General features: G+C 39.2%; 1 non-coding gene across 1 annotated transcript; it reads left to right on the top strand.

The window, feature by feature from the left end:
* Positions 1-2,869: 2,869 nt before the first annotated feature.
* Positions 2,870-2,977, top strand: LOC112739907 (small nucleolar RNA R71). Its single transcript, XR_003170843.1, has one exon. It is a non-coding gene; the product is annotated as a small nucleolar RNA R71 (small nucleolar RNA).
* Positions 2,978-17,219: the final 14,242 nt, after the last annotated feature.

The raw sequence follows: 17,219 nt of genomic DNA, 5'->3' as shown, positions 1-17,219 counted from the left end.
TTAAACACCAGCCTTACATTTTTCGGACAGAAATCTAAGTATTTCCCCCGAACCATGGTAAGCCAATGCTTCGGATTCGGGTTCACACTTTGATCATGGTTTCTAGTGATCCATGTGTTTGCATAGAACTCTTGAACCATTAAGATCCCGACTTGTTGAATGGGGTTGGTGAGAACTTCCCAACCTCTTCTTCGAATCTCATGTCGGATCTCCGGATACTCATTCTTTTTGAGCTTGAAAGGAACCTCAGGGATCACTTTCTTCTTGGCCACAACTTCATAGAAGTGGTCTTGATGGACCTTTGAGATGAATCTCTCCATCTCCCATGACTCAGAGGTGGAAGCAATTGCCTTCCCTTTCCTCTTTCTAAAGGTTTCTCTGGCCTTAGGTGCCATATATGGTTATGGAAAAATAAAAAGCTATGCTTTTACCACACTAAACTTATAATGTTTGCTTGTCCCCGAGCAAAAGAAGAAAGAAAGTAGTAGAAGAAGAAGAAGAATGGAGGAGAGGGAGAGGGGTGTGTATTCGGCCAAGGGAAGAAGAAAGGGTTGTGTTGTGTGAAAAAGAAGAAGGATAGAGGGGTTTATATAGGGGTGGGATGGGAGTTAGGGTTCGGCCATTAGGGTTGGGTTTGGGAGGGAAAATAGTTTGAATTTTGAAGGTAGGTGGGGTTTATGGGGAAGAGAAGATGGATGTGAGTGGTGAAGAGGTGATGGGAAAGAGTGATTGAGGTGATTGGTGAAGGGTATTTGGGGAAGAGAATTATGAAAAGGAGTGAAGAGGAGAGAAGAAGTGGTGGGGATCCTGTGGGGTCTACAGATCAAGTGGGGTCAAGGACTTAACATCCCTGCTCCAATTAGGCGTGTAAAACGTCCTTGCTGTGCAATCCTGGCGTTTAACGCCAGACTGCTGCTTGTTTCCAGCGTTAAACGCCAGCTTGGTGCCAGTTTCTGGCGTTAAACGCCAAACAGATGCTTGTTTCTGGCGTTTAAACGCCAGACTGCTCTCCTCCAGGGTGTGCTATTTTCAATGCTGTTTTTCATTCTATTTTTTGATTTTTCAGTAGTTTTTGTGACTGCACATGATCATCAACCTAATAAAACACGAAATAACATAAGGAAAATAAAATAGATATAATTAAATAACATTGGGTTGCCTCCCAACAAGCACTTTTTTAATGTCAATAGCTTGACAATGAGCTCTCATGGAGCCTCACAGATGTTCAAAGCATTGTTGGGACCTCCCAACACCAAACTTAGAGTTTGAATGTGGGGGTTCAGCACCAAACTTAGAGTTTGGTTGTGGCCTCCCAACACCAAACTTAGAGTTTGACTGTGGGGGCTTTGGTTGACTCTGCAGTGAGAGAAGCTTTTCATGCTTCCTCTCCATGGTTACAGAAGGAGATCGTTGAGTTTTAAATACAAGGTTGTCCTCATTCAGTTGAAGGACCAACTCTCCTCTGTCCACATCAATCACAGCTCTTGCTGTGGCTAGGAAGGGTCTTCCAAGGATGATGGATTCATCCTCATCCTTCCCAGTGTCTAGGATTATGAAATTAGCAGGGATGTAAAGGCCTCCAACCTTTACTAACACGTCCTCTACTTGTCCATAAGCCTGTTTTCTTGAGTTGTCTGCCATCTCTAATGAGATTCTAGCAACTTGCACCTCAAAGATCCCAATTTTCTCCATTACAGAGAGTGGCATTAAGTTTATTCCTGACCCCAGGTCACACAGAGCCTTCTCAAAGGTCATGGTGCCTATGGTACAGGGTATTAAGAATTTTCCAGTATCCTGTTTCTTTTGAGGTAATTTCTGCCATTCCAATGCATTCAGTTCATTGGTGAGCAAGGGAGATTCATCTTCATGATTGCACCAAGGTACTTAGCAACGTGCTCTTCAGTAAATTCTTCATCCTCTTCAGAGGAAGAATACTCATCAGAGCTCATGAAGGGCAGAAGGAGGTTCAATAGAATCTCTATGGTCTCTAGATGAGCCTCAGATTCCTTTGGTTCCTCAAAGGGGAACTCATTATTGGTCACTGGACGTCCCAGGAGGTCTTCCTCACTAGGATTCACGTCCTCCTCTTCCCTTGTAGGTTCGGCCATGATGGTCAAATCAATGGCCTTGCACTCTCTCTTTGGATTCTCTTTTGTATTGCTTGGGAGAGTACTAGGAGGAGTTTCAGTGACTCTTTTACTCAGCTGGCCCACTTGTGCCTCCAAATTTCTAATGGAGGACCTTGTTTCATTCATGAAACTCACAGTGGCCTTAGATAGATCAGAGACTATATTTGCTAAGCTAGATGGATTCTGCTCAGAATTCTCTGTCTGTTGCTGAGTGGATGATGGAAAAGGCTTGCTATTGCTAAATCTATTTCTTCCACCATTATTAAAGCCTTGTTGAGGCTTTTGTTGATCCTTCCATGAGAAATTTGGATGATTTCTCCATGAGGGATTATAGGTGTTTCATAGGGTTCACCCATGTAATTCACCTCTGCTATTACAGAGTTCTCAGGATCATAAGCTTCTTCTTCAGAAGAGGTCTCTTTAGTACTGTTGGATGATTCCTTTAATCCATTCAGACTCTGAGAGATCATATTGACTTGCTGAGTCAATATTTTATTCTGAGCCAATATGGCATTTAGAGTATCAATTTCAAGAACTCTCTTCCTCTGAGGCATCCCATTACTCATAGGATTCCTTTCAGAAGTGTACATGAACTGGTTATTTGCAACCATGTCAATGAGTTCTTGAGCTTCTGCAGGCGTTTTCTTTAGGTGAATGGATCCACCTGCAGAATGGTCTAATGACATCTTTGATAATTCAGACAGACCATCATAGAATATATCTAGGATGGTCCATTCTGAAAGCATGTCAGAAGGACACTTTTTGGCCAGTTCCTTGTATCTCTCCCAAGCTTCATAGAGGGATTCACCTTCCTTCTGTCTGAAGGTTTGAACATCCACTCTAAGCTTGCTAAGCTTTTGAGGAGGAAAGAACTTGGCTAAGAAAGCCGTGACCAGCTTATCCCAAGAGTTCAGGCTGTCTTTAGGTTGAGAGTCCAACCATATTCTAGCTCTGTCTCTTATAGCAAACGGGAAAAGCATAAGCCTGTAGATCTTGGGGTTAACCCCATTGGTCTTAACAGTATCACAGATCTGCAAGAATTCAGTTAAGAACTGAAAGGGATCTTCGGATGGAAGTCCATAAAACTTGCAATTCTGTTGCATCAGAGAAACTAATTGAGGTTTCAGCTCAAAATTGTTTGCTCCAATGGCAGGGATTGAGATGCTTCTTCCATGTAAATTGGAATTAGGTGCAGTAAAGTCACCGAGCATCTTCCTTGCATTGTTATTATTTTCGGCCATGTCTCCTTCTTTTTGGAAATTTTTTGTCAGATTTTCTCCAGAGAGTTGTGCTTTAGCTTCCCTTAGCTTCCTCTTCAGAGTTCTTTCAGGTTCCGGATCAGCTTCAACAAGAATGTTCTTATCCTTGTTCCTGCTCATATGAAAAAGAAGAAAACAGAAAAGAAAATTTGGAATCCTCTATGTCACAGTATAGAGATTCCGTTATTTGAGTAGAAGAAGAAAAGAAATTCGAATACAAAAAGATGGAGAGGGTTCGAATTTTTAAGAAAAAGTGGAATGTTAGTAGATAAATAAAATAATTAGAAGGAGATGAGAGAAAAGAATTTTCGAAAATAAAATAAAATAAAATAAAAATATTTAAAAATTAAAGTTAAAATTCGAAAATTAAAATTGAAATTAAATTGAATTAAATTTTTAAAACAATTAGTTAATTAAAAAGGAATTTTGAAAAAGAGGGGAGGGATTTTCGAAAATTAGAGAGAGAATTAGTTAGGTAGTTTTGAAAAAGATAAGAATCAATCAAAAAGTCAAGTGGTTAATTGAAAAAGATTTGAAAATCAAATTTTGAAAAGATAAGAAGTTAGAAAAGATTTTGAAATTGATTTTGAAAAAGATGTGATTGAAATTTATTTTGAAAAAGATTTGAAAAAGAAATTTAAAAAGATTTGATTTTTTAAATCAAAGTTGATTACTTGACTAACAAGAAACTAAAAAGATATGATTCTAGAGTTTAAAGATTGAACCTTTCTTATTAGTCAAGTAACAAACTTAAAAATTTTTAATCAATCACATTAATTGTTAGCATTAATTTTGAAAATATGAAATAAAAATAAGAAAAAGATTTTGAAAATAATTTTGAAAGTTTCGAAATTGATAAAAGAAAAATGAAAAAGATTTGATTTTTGAAAAAGATTTGAAAAAGATAGAATTTTTAAATTAAAAATTTGATTTGACTCATAAGAAACAACTAGATTTTAAAAATTTTTGAAAAAGTCAACTCAAATTTTCGAATTTGATGAGAAGAAAAAGGGAAAGATTTTTTTTCGAATTTTTAATGATGAGAGAAAAAAACACAAAAAAGACACAATGCATGGAAATTTTAGATCAAAACACATGATGCATGCAAGAATACTTTGAATGTCAAGATGAACACCAAGAATACTTTGAAGATCAAGATGAACATCAACACTTATTTTTGAAAATTATCGAGAAAAGAAATACATGCAAGACACCAAACTTAGAAATTTTCAAACTTTAGACACTAACAAATTGAAAATGCATATGAAAAACTAGAAAAGACACAAAACAAGAAATTTTAAAGATCAAACAAGACTTATCAAGAACAACTTGAAGATCATGAAGAACTCAAGCATGAATTTTCGAAAATTTTAAGAAAAATTAAAAAGAAGCAATTGACACCAAACTTAAAAATTGACACTAGACTCGAAATATTTTTGATTTTATGATTTTATAAAAAAAATTTGGATTTTTTGAAAATTATTTTGGGAAAAACGAAAAAGAAAAAAATTTTTTTTTGTATTTTTCGAAAATAAGAAATAAAAAGCTTAAAATTAAAATAAAATTACCTAATCTGAGCAACAAGATGAACCGTCAGTTGTCCAAACTCGAACAATCCCCGGCAACGGCGCCAAAAACTTGGTGCGCAGAAATCGTGACGGTTCATTCCTTGGTAACAGCGCTGAAAACTTAATACGCACGTTCATAATCTTAGTTCTTTGTCACAACTTCGCACAACTAACCAGCAAGTGCACTGGGTCGTCCAAGTAATAAACCTTACGTGAGTAAAGGTCGATCCCACGGAGATTGTCGACTTGAAGCAAGCTATGGTCATCTTGTAAATCTCAGTCAGGTGGATTTAATTGATTATGGTGAATTGATAATTAAAATATAAATAAAACGTAAAAATAGAGATAGTGATACTTATGTAATTCATTGGTGAGAATTTCATATAAGCGTATAGAGATGCATTCATTCCACCTGAACCTCTGCTTTCCTATTGTCTTCATCCAATCATTCATACTCCTTTCTATGGCAAGCTGTATGTTAGGCATCACCGTTGTCAATGGCTACATCTTGTCCTCTCAGTGAAAATGGTCCAATGCGCTGTCACTGCATGGCTAATCATCTGTCGGTTCTCGATCATACTGGAATAGGATCCATTGATCCTTTTGCGTCTGTCACTACGCCCAGCACTCGCGAGTTTGAAGCTCGTCGCAGCCATCCCTTCCCAGATCCTACTCGGAATACCACAGACAATGTTTAGACTTTCTGGATCTCAAGAATGGTCATCCATGGATTCTAACTTATACCACGAAGACTCTGATTCAGGAATCCCAGAGATACTCATTCAATCTAAGGTAGAACGGAAGTGGTTGTCAAGCACGCGTTCATAGGTTGGGAATGATGATGACTGTCACGATCATCACATTCATATTGAGGTGCGAATGAATATCTTAGAATCGGAATAAGCTTGAATTGAATAGAAAAACAATAGTACTTTGTATTAATTCATGAGGAACAGCAGAGCTCCAAACCTTAATCTATGGTATGTAGAAACTCTACCGTTGAAAATACATAAGAACAAGGTCCAGGCATGGCCGAATGGCCAGCCTCCCAAAGAGGGTTCAATCATCAAAACATGATTAAAAGATGATCCGAAGATGTAAATACAATAGTAAAAAGTCCTATTTATAGTAAACTAGTTACTAGGGTTTACAGAAATGAGTAAATGATGCAGAAATCTACTTCTGGGGCCCACATGGTGTGTGCTTGGGCTAAGCATTGAGCTTTACACGTGTAGAGGCTTCTCTTAGAGTTGAACGCCAGTTTGTAACCTGTTTCTGGCGTTTAACTCCACTTTGCAACCTGTTTCTGGCGTTTAACTCTAGAATGCAGCATGGAACTGGCGTTGAATGCCAATTTGCATCATCTAAACTCGAGCAAAGTATGGACTATTATATATTTCTAGAAATTACTGGATGTCTACTTTCCAACGCAATTGAGAGCGCGCCATTTGGAGTTTTGTAGCTCCAGAAAATCTACTTTGAGTGCAGGGAGGTCAGAATCCAACAGCATCTACAGTCCTTCTTCAACCTCTGAATCTGATTTTTGTTCAAGTCCCTCAATTTCAGCCAGAAATTACCTGAAATCATAGAAAAACACACAAACTCATAGTAAAGTCCAGAAATGTGATTTTTTATTTAAAAACTAATAAAAATATACTAAAAACTAACTAAATCATACTGAAAACTATGTAAAAACAATGCCAAAAAGCATATAAATTATCCGCTCATCATAAACTTAAAAGACTCATAAAGACTTCAACAGGAATTAAAACTAAGCAAAAAACATAAACTATCCTAGCATGATTATTTATTCAAAAGAGTAAATCAAACAAAAGCTTAAAACAGGATTTCAGAAATTAGAAAGTTTCAACCATGGGACTCAAAAACCTTGAGCAGTTTCATCTTCAGTTCATTGGCTCCTTCCCTTTGTCCTTCTTCTTGGAAGAGGAAGAGCCACCTTCATCTGGCTTGGAAGAACCTTCTTGTGCTTTGGCATCCTTGGGCTTCCAAAATCCTAGCCTCCTCATATAGGATTTCACATTCTCTTTGTGTTGGTATGCTATTTCTTCCTGCCTTGAGCTGAGTTCCTCCAATTTCTGCATATAAGTAGGGTAATTAGGGTTCATGTTAGCTACTGCATTGCACAGGTAGCTCAACTTTGTTTGTGCATAGCAATCATATTCCCCTCTGGCTACAGTTCTTGCTTCATAAAGGTGTCTGAATTCAGCAAGACTCTCCATTTGTTGTAATTGTCATTCCAGAATCATTCCTAAGCTGCCTTGCATCTCTCCCCAGTCAAATTGCTCTTGCTGCTCCTTCCTCATATGCTTCCAATTCCCTTGGAGTTGTTGAATGTTCTGGTTGACTTGGCTCCATTGTTGTTGCTGAGTTTCTTTGAGTTGATTGACATCTTCCCTCAAGTTGTATAGGTCTCCCTTCATTTGGTGTACAGCTCCTTGCAATTGTTCCCAGTTGAATCCCTCTGGAAATTGCTGATATTGGTAGTATGGTGGTGGTGGTTGAAGTGCCAGGAAGTGAGGTTGCTGTTCTGCCTCTTCCTCTTCTTGTTGTTGTTGTGGTTGGTGCACGAAAATGTGTATGTCAATGTCAATATTACTATTTCTCATAAATTCATACAACTAACCAGCAAGTGCACTGGGTCGTCCAAGTAATACCTTACGTGAGTAAGGGTCGATCCCACGGAGATTGTTGGTTTGAAGCAATCTATGGTTATCTTGTAAATCTTAGTCAGGAAATCAATTATAATTATCAGTATGAATTGCGAAGAATAAAAGAGCATGGATTAAATACTTGTTATACAGTAATGGAGAATATGTTGGAGTTTTGGAGATGCTTTGTCTTCTGAATCTCTGCTTTCTCCCTGTCTTCTTCTTCACGCACGCAAGGTTCCTCCTATGGCAAGCTGTATGTTGGTGGATCACCGTTGTCAATAGCTACCATCCATCCTCTCTGTGAAAAAGGTCCAGGTGCGCTGTCACCGCACGGCTAATCATCTGTCGGTTCCCACTCATGCTGGAATAGGATCCATTGATCCTTTTGCGTCTGTCACTACGCCCAGCCCTTGTGAGTTTAAGCTCGTCACAGTCATTCAATCCCTGAATCCTACTCGGAATACCACAGACAAGGTTTAGACTTTCCGGATTCTCAAGAATGCTGCCAATGGATTCTAGCTTATACCACGAAGATTCTAATTAAGGAATCCAAGAGATATTCATTCAATCGAAGGTAGAACGGAGGTGGTTGTCAGGCACGCGTTCATAGGTTGAGGATGATGATGAGTGTCACAGATCATCACATCCATCATATTGAAGTGCGAATAAACATCTTAGATAAAAACAAGCGTGTTTGAATAGAAAACAGAAATAGTTGCATTAATTCATCGAAACACAGCAGAGCTCCTCACCCCCAACAATGGAGTTCAGAGACTCATGCTGTCAAAGAGTACAAAGTTCAGATCTAAAATGTCATGAGGTACAAAATAAATCTCTAAAAGTTGTTTAAATACTAAACTAGTAACCTTGGTTTACAGAAAATGAATAAACTATGATAGATGGTGCAGAAAAACACTTCTGGGGCCCAATTGGTATGTGCTGGAGCTGAGACTTAAGCTTCTCACGTGCGTAGGCTGTTTCTGGAGTTAAACGCCAGGTTGTAACCTGTTTCTGGCGTTCAACTCCCATTTGTAACCTGTTTCTGGCGTTTGACGCCAGACTTCAACATGGAACTGGCGTTGAACGCCAGTTTACGTCATCTATCCTTGAGAAAAGTATGGACTATATTGCTAGAAAGCCCTGGATGTCTACTTTCCAACGTAATTGAGTGCGCACCATTTAGACTCTTGTAGCTCCAGAAAATCTATTTCGAGTACAGGGAGGTCAGAATCCAACAGCAGCTGCAATCCTTTTTCAGCCTGAATCAGATTTTGCTCAGCACCCTCAATTTCAGCCAAAAAATACCTGAAATCACAGAAAAACACGCAAACTCATAGTAAAGTATAGAAATATGAATTTTTCCTAGAAACTAATAAAAATATACTAAAAACTAACTAAAACATGCTAAAAATTACCTAAAAACAATGCCAAAAAGCATATAAATTATCCGCTCATCACAACACCAAACTTAAATTGTTGCTTGTCCCCAAGCAACTAAAAACAAAGTAGGATAAAAAGAAGGGAATATATAATGAATTCTAAAAACATCTATGAAGATCAGTCTTAATTAGATGAGCGAGGCTATTAGCTTTTTGCTTCTGAACAGTTTTGGCATCTCACTTTATCCTTTGAAGTTCAGAATGATTGGCATCTATAGGAACTCAAAATTCAGATAGTGTTATTGATTCTCCTAGTTCAGTATGTTGATTCTTGAACACAGCTACTTTATGAGTCTTGGCCGTGGCCCTAAGCACTCTGTTTTCCAGTATTACCACCGGATACATACATGCCACAGACATATAATTGGGTGAACCTTTTCAGATAGTGACTCAGCTTTGCTAAAGTCCCCAATTAGAGGTGTCCAGGGTTCTTAAGCACACTCTGTTTTTGCTTTGGATCTCGACTTTAACAGCTCAGTCTCAAATTTTCACTTGACACCTTCACGCCATAAGCACATGGTTAGGGACAGCTTGGTTTAGCCGCTTAGGCCAGGATTTTATTCCTTTAGGCCCTCCTATCCACTGATGCTCAAAGCCTTGGATCCTTTTTATTACCCTTGCCTTTTGGTTTTAAGGGCTATTGGCGTTTTGCTCTTGCCTTTTGGTTTTTTCTGCTTGCTTTTTCTTTTTCTTGCTCTCTTTTTTTTTCGCTTTTTTTTTTTACAAGCTTTGTTCTTCACTGCTTTTTCTTGCTTCAAGAATCATTTTTATGATTTTTCAGATTATCAAATAACATTTCTCCTTTTTCATCATTCTTTCAAGAGCCAACAATTTTAACATTCATAAACAACAAATTCAAAAGACATATGCACTGTTCAAGCGTTCATTCAGAAAACGAAAAGTATTGCCACCACATTAAAATAATTAAACTATTTTAAAATTCGAAATTCATGTACTTCTTTTTTTTTTTTAGAAAACATTTTTCATTTAAGAAAGGTGATGGATTCATAGGACATTCATATCTTTAAGACATAGACACTTAGATACTAGTGATCGTGTAATAAGACCCAAACATAAATAAACATAAAGCATAGTAAACGAAAAATAGAGAAATAAGAACAAGGAGATTAAGGAACGGGTCCACCTTAGTGAGGGTGGCGTCTTCCTCTTCTTGAAGACCCAATGGTGCTCTTGAGCTCCTCTATGTCTCTTCCTTGTCTTTGTTGCTCCTAATAGTTTTGTGGAGGGAAGTGCATCCCTTGAGGCATTAGTGGTTATGGAAAAACAAAAAAGCAATGCTTTTTCCACACCAAACTTAGAAGGTTTGCTCATCCCCGAGAAAAAGAAGAGAGAAAGTAGTAGAAGAAGAAGAAAATGGAGGAGATGGGGGAAGATGTATTCGGCCAAGTGGAAGAAGAGAGGGTTGTGTTGTGTGAAAATGAAGAAGGAAAGGTAGGGATCCTGTGGGGTCTACAGATCTTGAGGGGATCCTGTGGGGTCCACAGATCAAGTGGGGTCAAGGACTTAACATCCCTACTCCAATTAGGCGTGTAAAACGCCCTTGCTATGCAATCCTGGCGTTTAACGCCAGACTGCTGCCTGTTTATGGCGTTAAACGCCTAAATGTAGCTTGTTTCTGGCGTTTAAACGCCAGAATACTCCTCCTCCAGGGTGTGCTATTTTTGTTGCTATTTTTCATTTTGTTTTTGATTTTTCAGTCATTTTTGTGACTTCACATTATCATCAACCTTAAGAAGACATAAAATAGCAATAGAAAATAAATAGATATAATTAAATAACATTGGGTTGCCTCCCAACAAGCGCTTCTTTATTGTTTTTAGCTAGACCTTGCTGAGCTTTTAATCTAGCCTCAGCCTTGAGCACTCTTGCTCAACATTACCTTCAAGATAGTGCTTGATTCTCTGTCCATTAATAATGAACTTCTTATTAGAATCAATGTCTTGAAGCTCCACATAGCCATATGGTGACACGCTTGTAATCATATATGGCCCCCTCCACCAGGATTTCAGTTTCCCAGGGAATAGCCTGAGTCTAGAGTTAAACAGCAGAACCTTCTGTCCTGGTTCAAAGACTCTAGATGACAGCTTTCTGTCATGCCACCTTTTTGCTTTCTCTTTGTAAAGCTTGGCATTTTCGAAAGCAGTGAGTCTGAATTCCTCTAGCTCATTCAGCTGGAGCAATCTTTTTTCTCCAGCTAATTTGGCATGAAAGTTTAGGAATCTGGTTGCCCAGTAGGCCTTATGCTCCAGTTCCACGGGCAGATGACAGGCCTTACCATACACAAGCTGGTATGGAGAGGTCCCTATAGGAGTCTTGAATGCTGTTCTGTAAGCCCACAGAGCATCATCCAAGCTTCTTGCCCAATCCTTTCTACGGGTACTTATAGTCCGTTCCAGGATTCTTTTTAGTTCTCTATTAGAGACTTCAGCTTGCCCATTTGTCTATGGATGATATGGAGTTGCCACCTTGTGGCTAATTCCATACCAGACCATAGCAGAGTAAAGCTGTTTGTTGCAGAAGTGAGTGCCCCCATCACTAATTAGTGCTCTAGGGACACCAAACCTGCTGAAGATATGTTTCTGGAGGAACTTCAGCACTGTCTTAGTATCATTAGTGGGTGTGGCAATGGCCTCTACCCATTTGGATACATAGTCGACTGCCACCAGAATATAAGTGTTTGAGTATGATGGTGGAAAAGGCCCCATGAAGTCAATACCCCATACATCAAACAACTCAATTTCCAAGATCTCTTGCTAAGGCATGGCGTAACTATGAGGCAGATTACCAGCTCTCTGGCAGCTGTCACAGTTATGCACAAACTCTCGGGAGTCTTTATAGAGAGTGGGCTAGTAGAAGCCACATTGGAGGACTTTTGTAGCTGTTCGCTCACCTCCAAAATGTCCTCCAAATTGTGATCCATGACAATGCCATAGAATCTTCTGTGCTTCTTCTCTAGGCACACACCTACGGATTATTCTGTCTGCATATCTCTTAAAGAGATATGGTTCATCCCATAAGTAGTACTTTGCATCAGTGATTAACTTTTTCTTTTGTTGCCTGCTGTACTCTTTGGGTATGAACCTTGCAGCTTTATAGTTTGCAATGTTTGCAAACCATGGTGTTTCCTGAATGGCAAACAAATGCTCATTCGGAAAGGTTTTAGAGATCTCAATAGAGGGAAAGGACGCCCCTTTTACTGGTTCTATCTGGGACAGATGATCAGCCACTTGGTTCTCTGTCCCTTTTCTGTCTCTTATTTCTATATTAAACTCTTGCAAAAGCAACACCCATCTTATGAGCCTGGGTTTTGAATCCTGCTTTGTGAGTAGATATTTAAGAGCAGCATAGTCAGTGTACACAATTACTTTTGATCCTACTAAGTATGATCTAAACTTGTCAATGGCATAAACCACTGCAAGCAATTCTTTTTCTGTGGTTGTGTAATTTTTCTGGGCATCATTTAAAACATGGCTAGCATAATAAATGACATGCAGAAGCTTGTTATGCCTCTGTCCCAGTACTGCACCAATGGTATGGTCACTGGCATCACACATTAGTTCAAATGGTAATGTCCAGTCTGGTGCAGAAATAACTGGTGCTGTGACCAGCTTAGCTTTCAGGGTTTCAAATTCCTGTAGACACTCTGTGTCAAACACAAAGGGCATGTCAGCAGCTAGCAGATTGCTCAGAGGTTTTGCGATTTTTGAAAAATCCTTTATAAACCTCCTATAGAATCTTGCATGCCCCAGAAAGCTTCTGATTGCCTTAACATTGGCAGGTGGTGGTAATTTTTCAATTACTTCCACTTTAGCTTGATCCACCTCTATTCCCTTGTTTGAAATTTTATGCCCAAGGATAATTCCTTCAGTCACCATAAATTGACATTTTTCCTAGTTTAAAACCAGGTTGGTCTCTTGGCATCTTTTCAGAACAAGTGCTAAACGGTCAAGGCAGGAGCTAAATGAATCTCCAAATACTGAAAAGTCATCCATGAAGACTTCCAAAAATTTCTCTATCATATCAGAGAAGATAGAGAGCATGCACCTCTAAAAGGTTGCAGGTGCATTGCACAGACCAAAAGGCATCCTTCTGTAGGCAAACACTCCAGAAGGACATGTGAATGCTGTTTTCTCTTGGTCCTGTGGATCTACTGCAATCTGGTTGTAACCTGAATAGCCATCCAAAAAGCAGTAGTATTCATCACCTGCTAGTCTTTCTAGCATCGGGTTTAGGAGGTTTATCCTCTTCCTGAGGAAGTTTCAGAGGTTCTTTCGATTCCTCTGAATCCTCCAAATCAGGCTGAACATCTTTAAAGATGTCTTCCAGCTCTGATTCGAGACTCGCAGCCATGTTGATCTCCTCTACTAAAGAGTCAATGCGATCAACTTTCATGCAGTCTTTTGGTGTGTCTGGATGCTGCATAGCCTTGACAGCATTCAACTTAAACTCATCCTCATTGACTCTCAGGGTTACTTCCCCCTTTTGGACATCAATGAGAGTTCGTCCACTTGCTAGGAAAGGTCTTCCTAGAATGAGAGTAGCACTCTTGTGCTCTTCCATTTCCAGCACCACAAAGTCAGTGGGAAAGGCGAATGGCCCAATCCTGATGATCATGTCTTCAATCACGCCTGATGGGTATTTAATGGAGCCATCAGCAAGTTGGAAACATATTCGGGTTAGTTTGACTTCTTCAGTTAAACCAAGCTTTCTGATAGTGGATGCAGGTATTAGATTGATGCTTGTCCCGAGATCACATAAAGCTATCTTGGTGCAATTACCCTCTAATGTGCACAGTATCAGAAAGCTCCCGGGATCCTTAAGCTTTTCTGGGAAGCTTTTCAGAATGACTGCACTACATTCTTCAGTGAGGAGAACTCTTTTAGTTTCTCTCCAATCCTTCTTATGACTCAAGATCTCTTTCACGAACTTGGCATAAGAGGGTATTTGCTCAAGTGCCTCTACAAACGGAATCTTTATTTCAAGAGTCCTGAGATAGTTTGCAAAGCGAGCAAATTGCTTATCCTGCTCCTCTTGGCGGAGTTTTTGAGGATAAGGCATCTTGGCTTTGTATTCCTCAACCTTAGTTCCTACAGGTTTATTTCCTACAGAGGTGGTTGGAGAAGCCTTTTTAGAGGGGTTGTTATCAGCACTTGTGTGTCTGATCCCTCACTGGCATTTGAATGCCAGGGTTAGAAGCTGGATTGGCATCGGACGCCAACTCCTTACTTGTTCCTGGCGTTTGAACGCCAGAACTGAGCTTCCATTGGGCGTTTGACACCAACTCCTTGCTTGTTTCTGGAGTTTGAATGCCAGAGTTATTCCTCTCTGGGCTCTTACTGTCCTTAGAGGGATTTTGGATAGCATTTTGTTCATTTCTTAGCTTCTTGCTGCCTTGAAGTGAGGTATTTAATGTTTTTCCACTTCTTAATTCAACTGCTTGGCACTCTTCTGTTATTTGTTTTGATAACTGTTGTTCTGTTTGCTTCAACTGTACCTCCATATTTATATTAGCCATTCTTGTGTCTTGTAGTATCTCCATGAATTTGGCCAGCTGTTTTGTTAGAAAGTCTAATTGCTGATTGAATTTAGTAAATTTTTCTGCAGGACTGAGTTCAGCAGTTACTGTTTTAGCCTCTTCTTTCATGGAAGATTCACTATTTAGGTACAGATGCTGGTTTTTGGCAACTATATTAATAAGCTCTTGAGCCTCTTCAATTGTCTTTCTCATGTGTATAGATCCACCAGCTGAGTGATCTAGAGAAATTTGAGCTTTCTCTGTAAGCCCATAATAGAAGATGTCTAACTGCACCCATTCTGAAAATATTTTAGAGGGGTATTTTCTTAGCATCTCTCTGTATCTCTCCCAGGCATCATAAAGAGATTCATTATCTCCTTGTTTAAAGCCTTGGATGTCCAGCTTTAGCTGTGTCATCCGTTTTGGAGGGAAGTATTGATTTAGGAATTTTTTTGACAGCTGTTTCCATGTCCTTATGATAGCCTTAGGTTGGTTATTTAACCACCTCTTAGCTTGGTCTTTTACAGCAAATGGAAATAGTAATAATCTGTAGACATCCTGGTCTACTTTCTTATCATGTACTGTGTCAGCAATCTGTAAAAACTGTGCCAGAAACTCTGTAGGTTCTTGATGAGCAGATATTTTATACGCTTTTTGGGGATAATTTCATATAGTTTTGAGTATGTTTTAGTTAGTTTTTAGTCTATTTCTATTAGTTTTTAGGAAAAATTCATATTTCTGGACTTTACTATGAGTTGTGTGTTTTTCTGTAATTTCAGGTATTTTTCTGGCTGAAATTGAAGGAGCTGAGCAAAAATCTGATTCAGGCTGAAAAAGGACTGCTGATGCTGTTGGATTCTGACCTCCCTGCACTCAAAGTAGATTTTCTGGAGCTACAAAACTCAAAATGGCGTGCTTCCAATTGCGTTGGAAAGTAGACATCCAGGGCTTTCCAGCAATATATAATAGTCCATACTTTGCACAAGAATAGACGACGTAAACTGGCGTTCAACGCCAGTCCTCTGCCCAATTCTGGCGTCCAGCGCCAGAAAAGGATCAAAAACTGGAGTTGAACGCCCAAACTGGCACAAAAACTGGCGTTCAACTCCACAAATGGCCTCTGCACGTGAATTGCTTAAGTCTCAGCCCCAGCACACACCAAGTGGGCCCCAGCACACAGAAGTGGGCCCCAGAAGTGAATTTCTGCATCATCCATCATAGTTTATCCAATTTTTGTAAACCTAGGCTACTAGTTTAGTATTTAAACAACTTTTAGAGACTTATTTTGGAGCTGATAACATTTCAGATCTAAACTTTGTATTCTTTGACGGCATGAGTCTCTAAACCTCATTGTTGGGGGTGAGGAGCTCTGCTGTGTCTCGATGAATTAATGCAAGTATTTCTATTTTCCATTCAAACACGCTTGTTCCTATCTAAGATGTTCATTCGCGCTTAACTGTGATGGAGATGATGATCTGTGACATTCATCACCTTCCTCAAACCACGAACGTGTGCCTGACAACCACCTCCGTTTTATATCCGATTGAATGAGTATCTCTTAGATTCCTTAATCAGAATCTCCGTGGTATAAGCTAGAACTGATGGCGGCATTCATGAGAATCCGGAAAGTCTAAACCTTGTCTGTGGTATTCCGAGTAGGATTCAAGGATTGAACGACTGTGACGAGCTTCAAACTCCTGAAGGCTGGGCGTTAGTGACAGACGCAAAAGGATAGTAAATCCTATTCCAACCGGATCGAGAACCAACCGGTGATTAGCCGTGCTGTGACAGAGCGCGTGAGCGTAGTTTTCACTGGAAGGATGGAAGGTAGCCATTGACAACGGTGATCCACCAACACATAGCTTGCCATAGGAGGACGTGCGTGCGTGAACAAGAAGACAGAGGAAAGCAGAGATTCAGAAGACAAAGCATCTCCAAAACTCCAACATATTCTCCATTACTGCATAACAAGTAACCTTTAATCCATACTCTATTGTTTATTCGCAATTCAACTGATAAACATAATTGACTTCCTGACTAAGATTTACAAGATAACCATAGATTGCTTCAAACCAACAATCTCCGTGGGATTCGACCCTTACTCACGTAAGGTATTACTTGGACGACCCAGTGCACTTGCTGGTTAGTGGTACGCGTTGTGAAAAGTGTGATTCACAATTCGTGCACCATGTTTTTGGCGCCGTTGCCGGGGATTGTTCGTGTTTGAACAACTGACGGATTATTTTGTTGCTTAGATTAGGAAAAAAAAATTTTCTTTTTGGTTTAGAGTCTTTTATCATTTATCCCTTGTTAAAACACTTTAATTTTATAGCTCAGTTAATTAGAACGTGGTGTTTATGTTCATGATAATTGGCTATCATATTTTTTAAAAAACCTTTTTCAAAAATAATTTTTCTATTAAATCCTGTGCCAAACCTTAAGTTTGGTGTTTTCTTGTTGATTTCCCTTTGGTTTTCGAAAATTTTGGTTTGGTTTTCTAAAAATTTTAAGTTTGGTGTTCTTTCTTCATATTCTTGTGTTCTTGTGAGTCTTCAAAGTGTTCTTGAGTTTTCCTTGTGTCTTGATCTTAAAATTTTTAAGTTTGGTGTTCCTTGG

Source organism: Arachis hypogaea, chromosome 13, assembly GCF_003086295.3.
Source record: "Arachis hypogaea cultivar Tifrunner chromosome 13, arahy.Tifrunner.gnm2.J5K5, whole genome shotgun sequence".
Taxonomy (NCBI): domain Eukaryota; kingdom Viridiplantae; phylum Streptophyta; class Magnoliopsida; order Fabales; family Fabaceae; genus Arachis; species Arachis hypogaea.
Note: the sequence above shows the minus strand (reverse complement) of the source record. Positions and strands in the feature narration are given on the sequence as shown.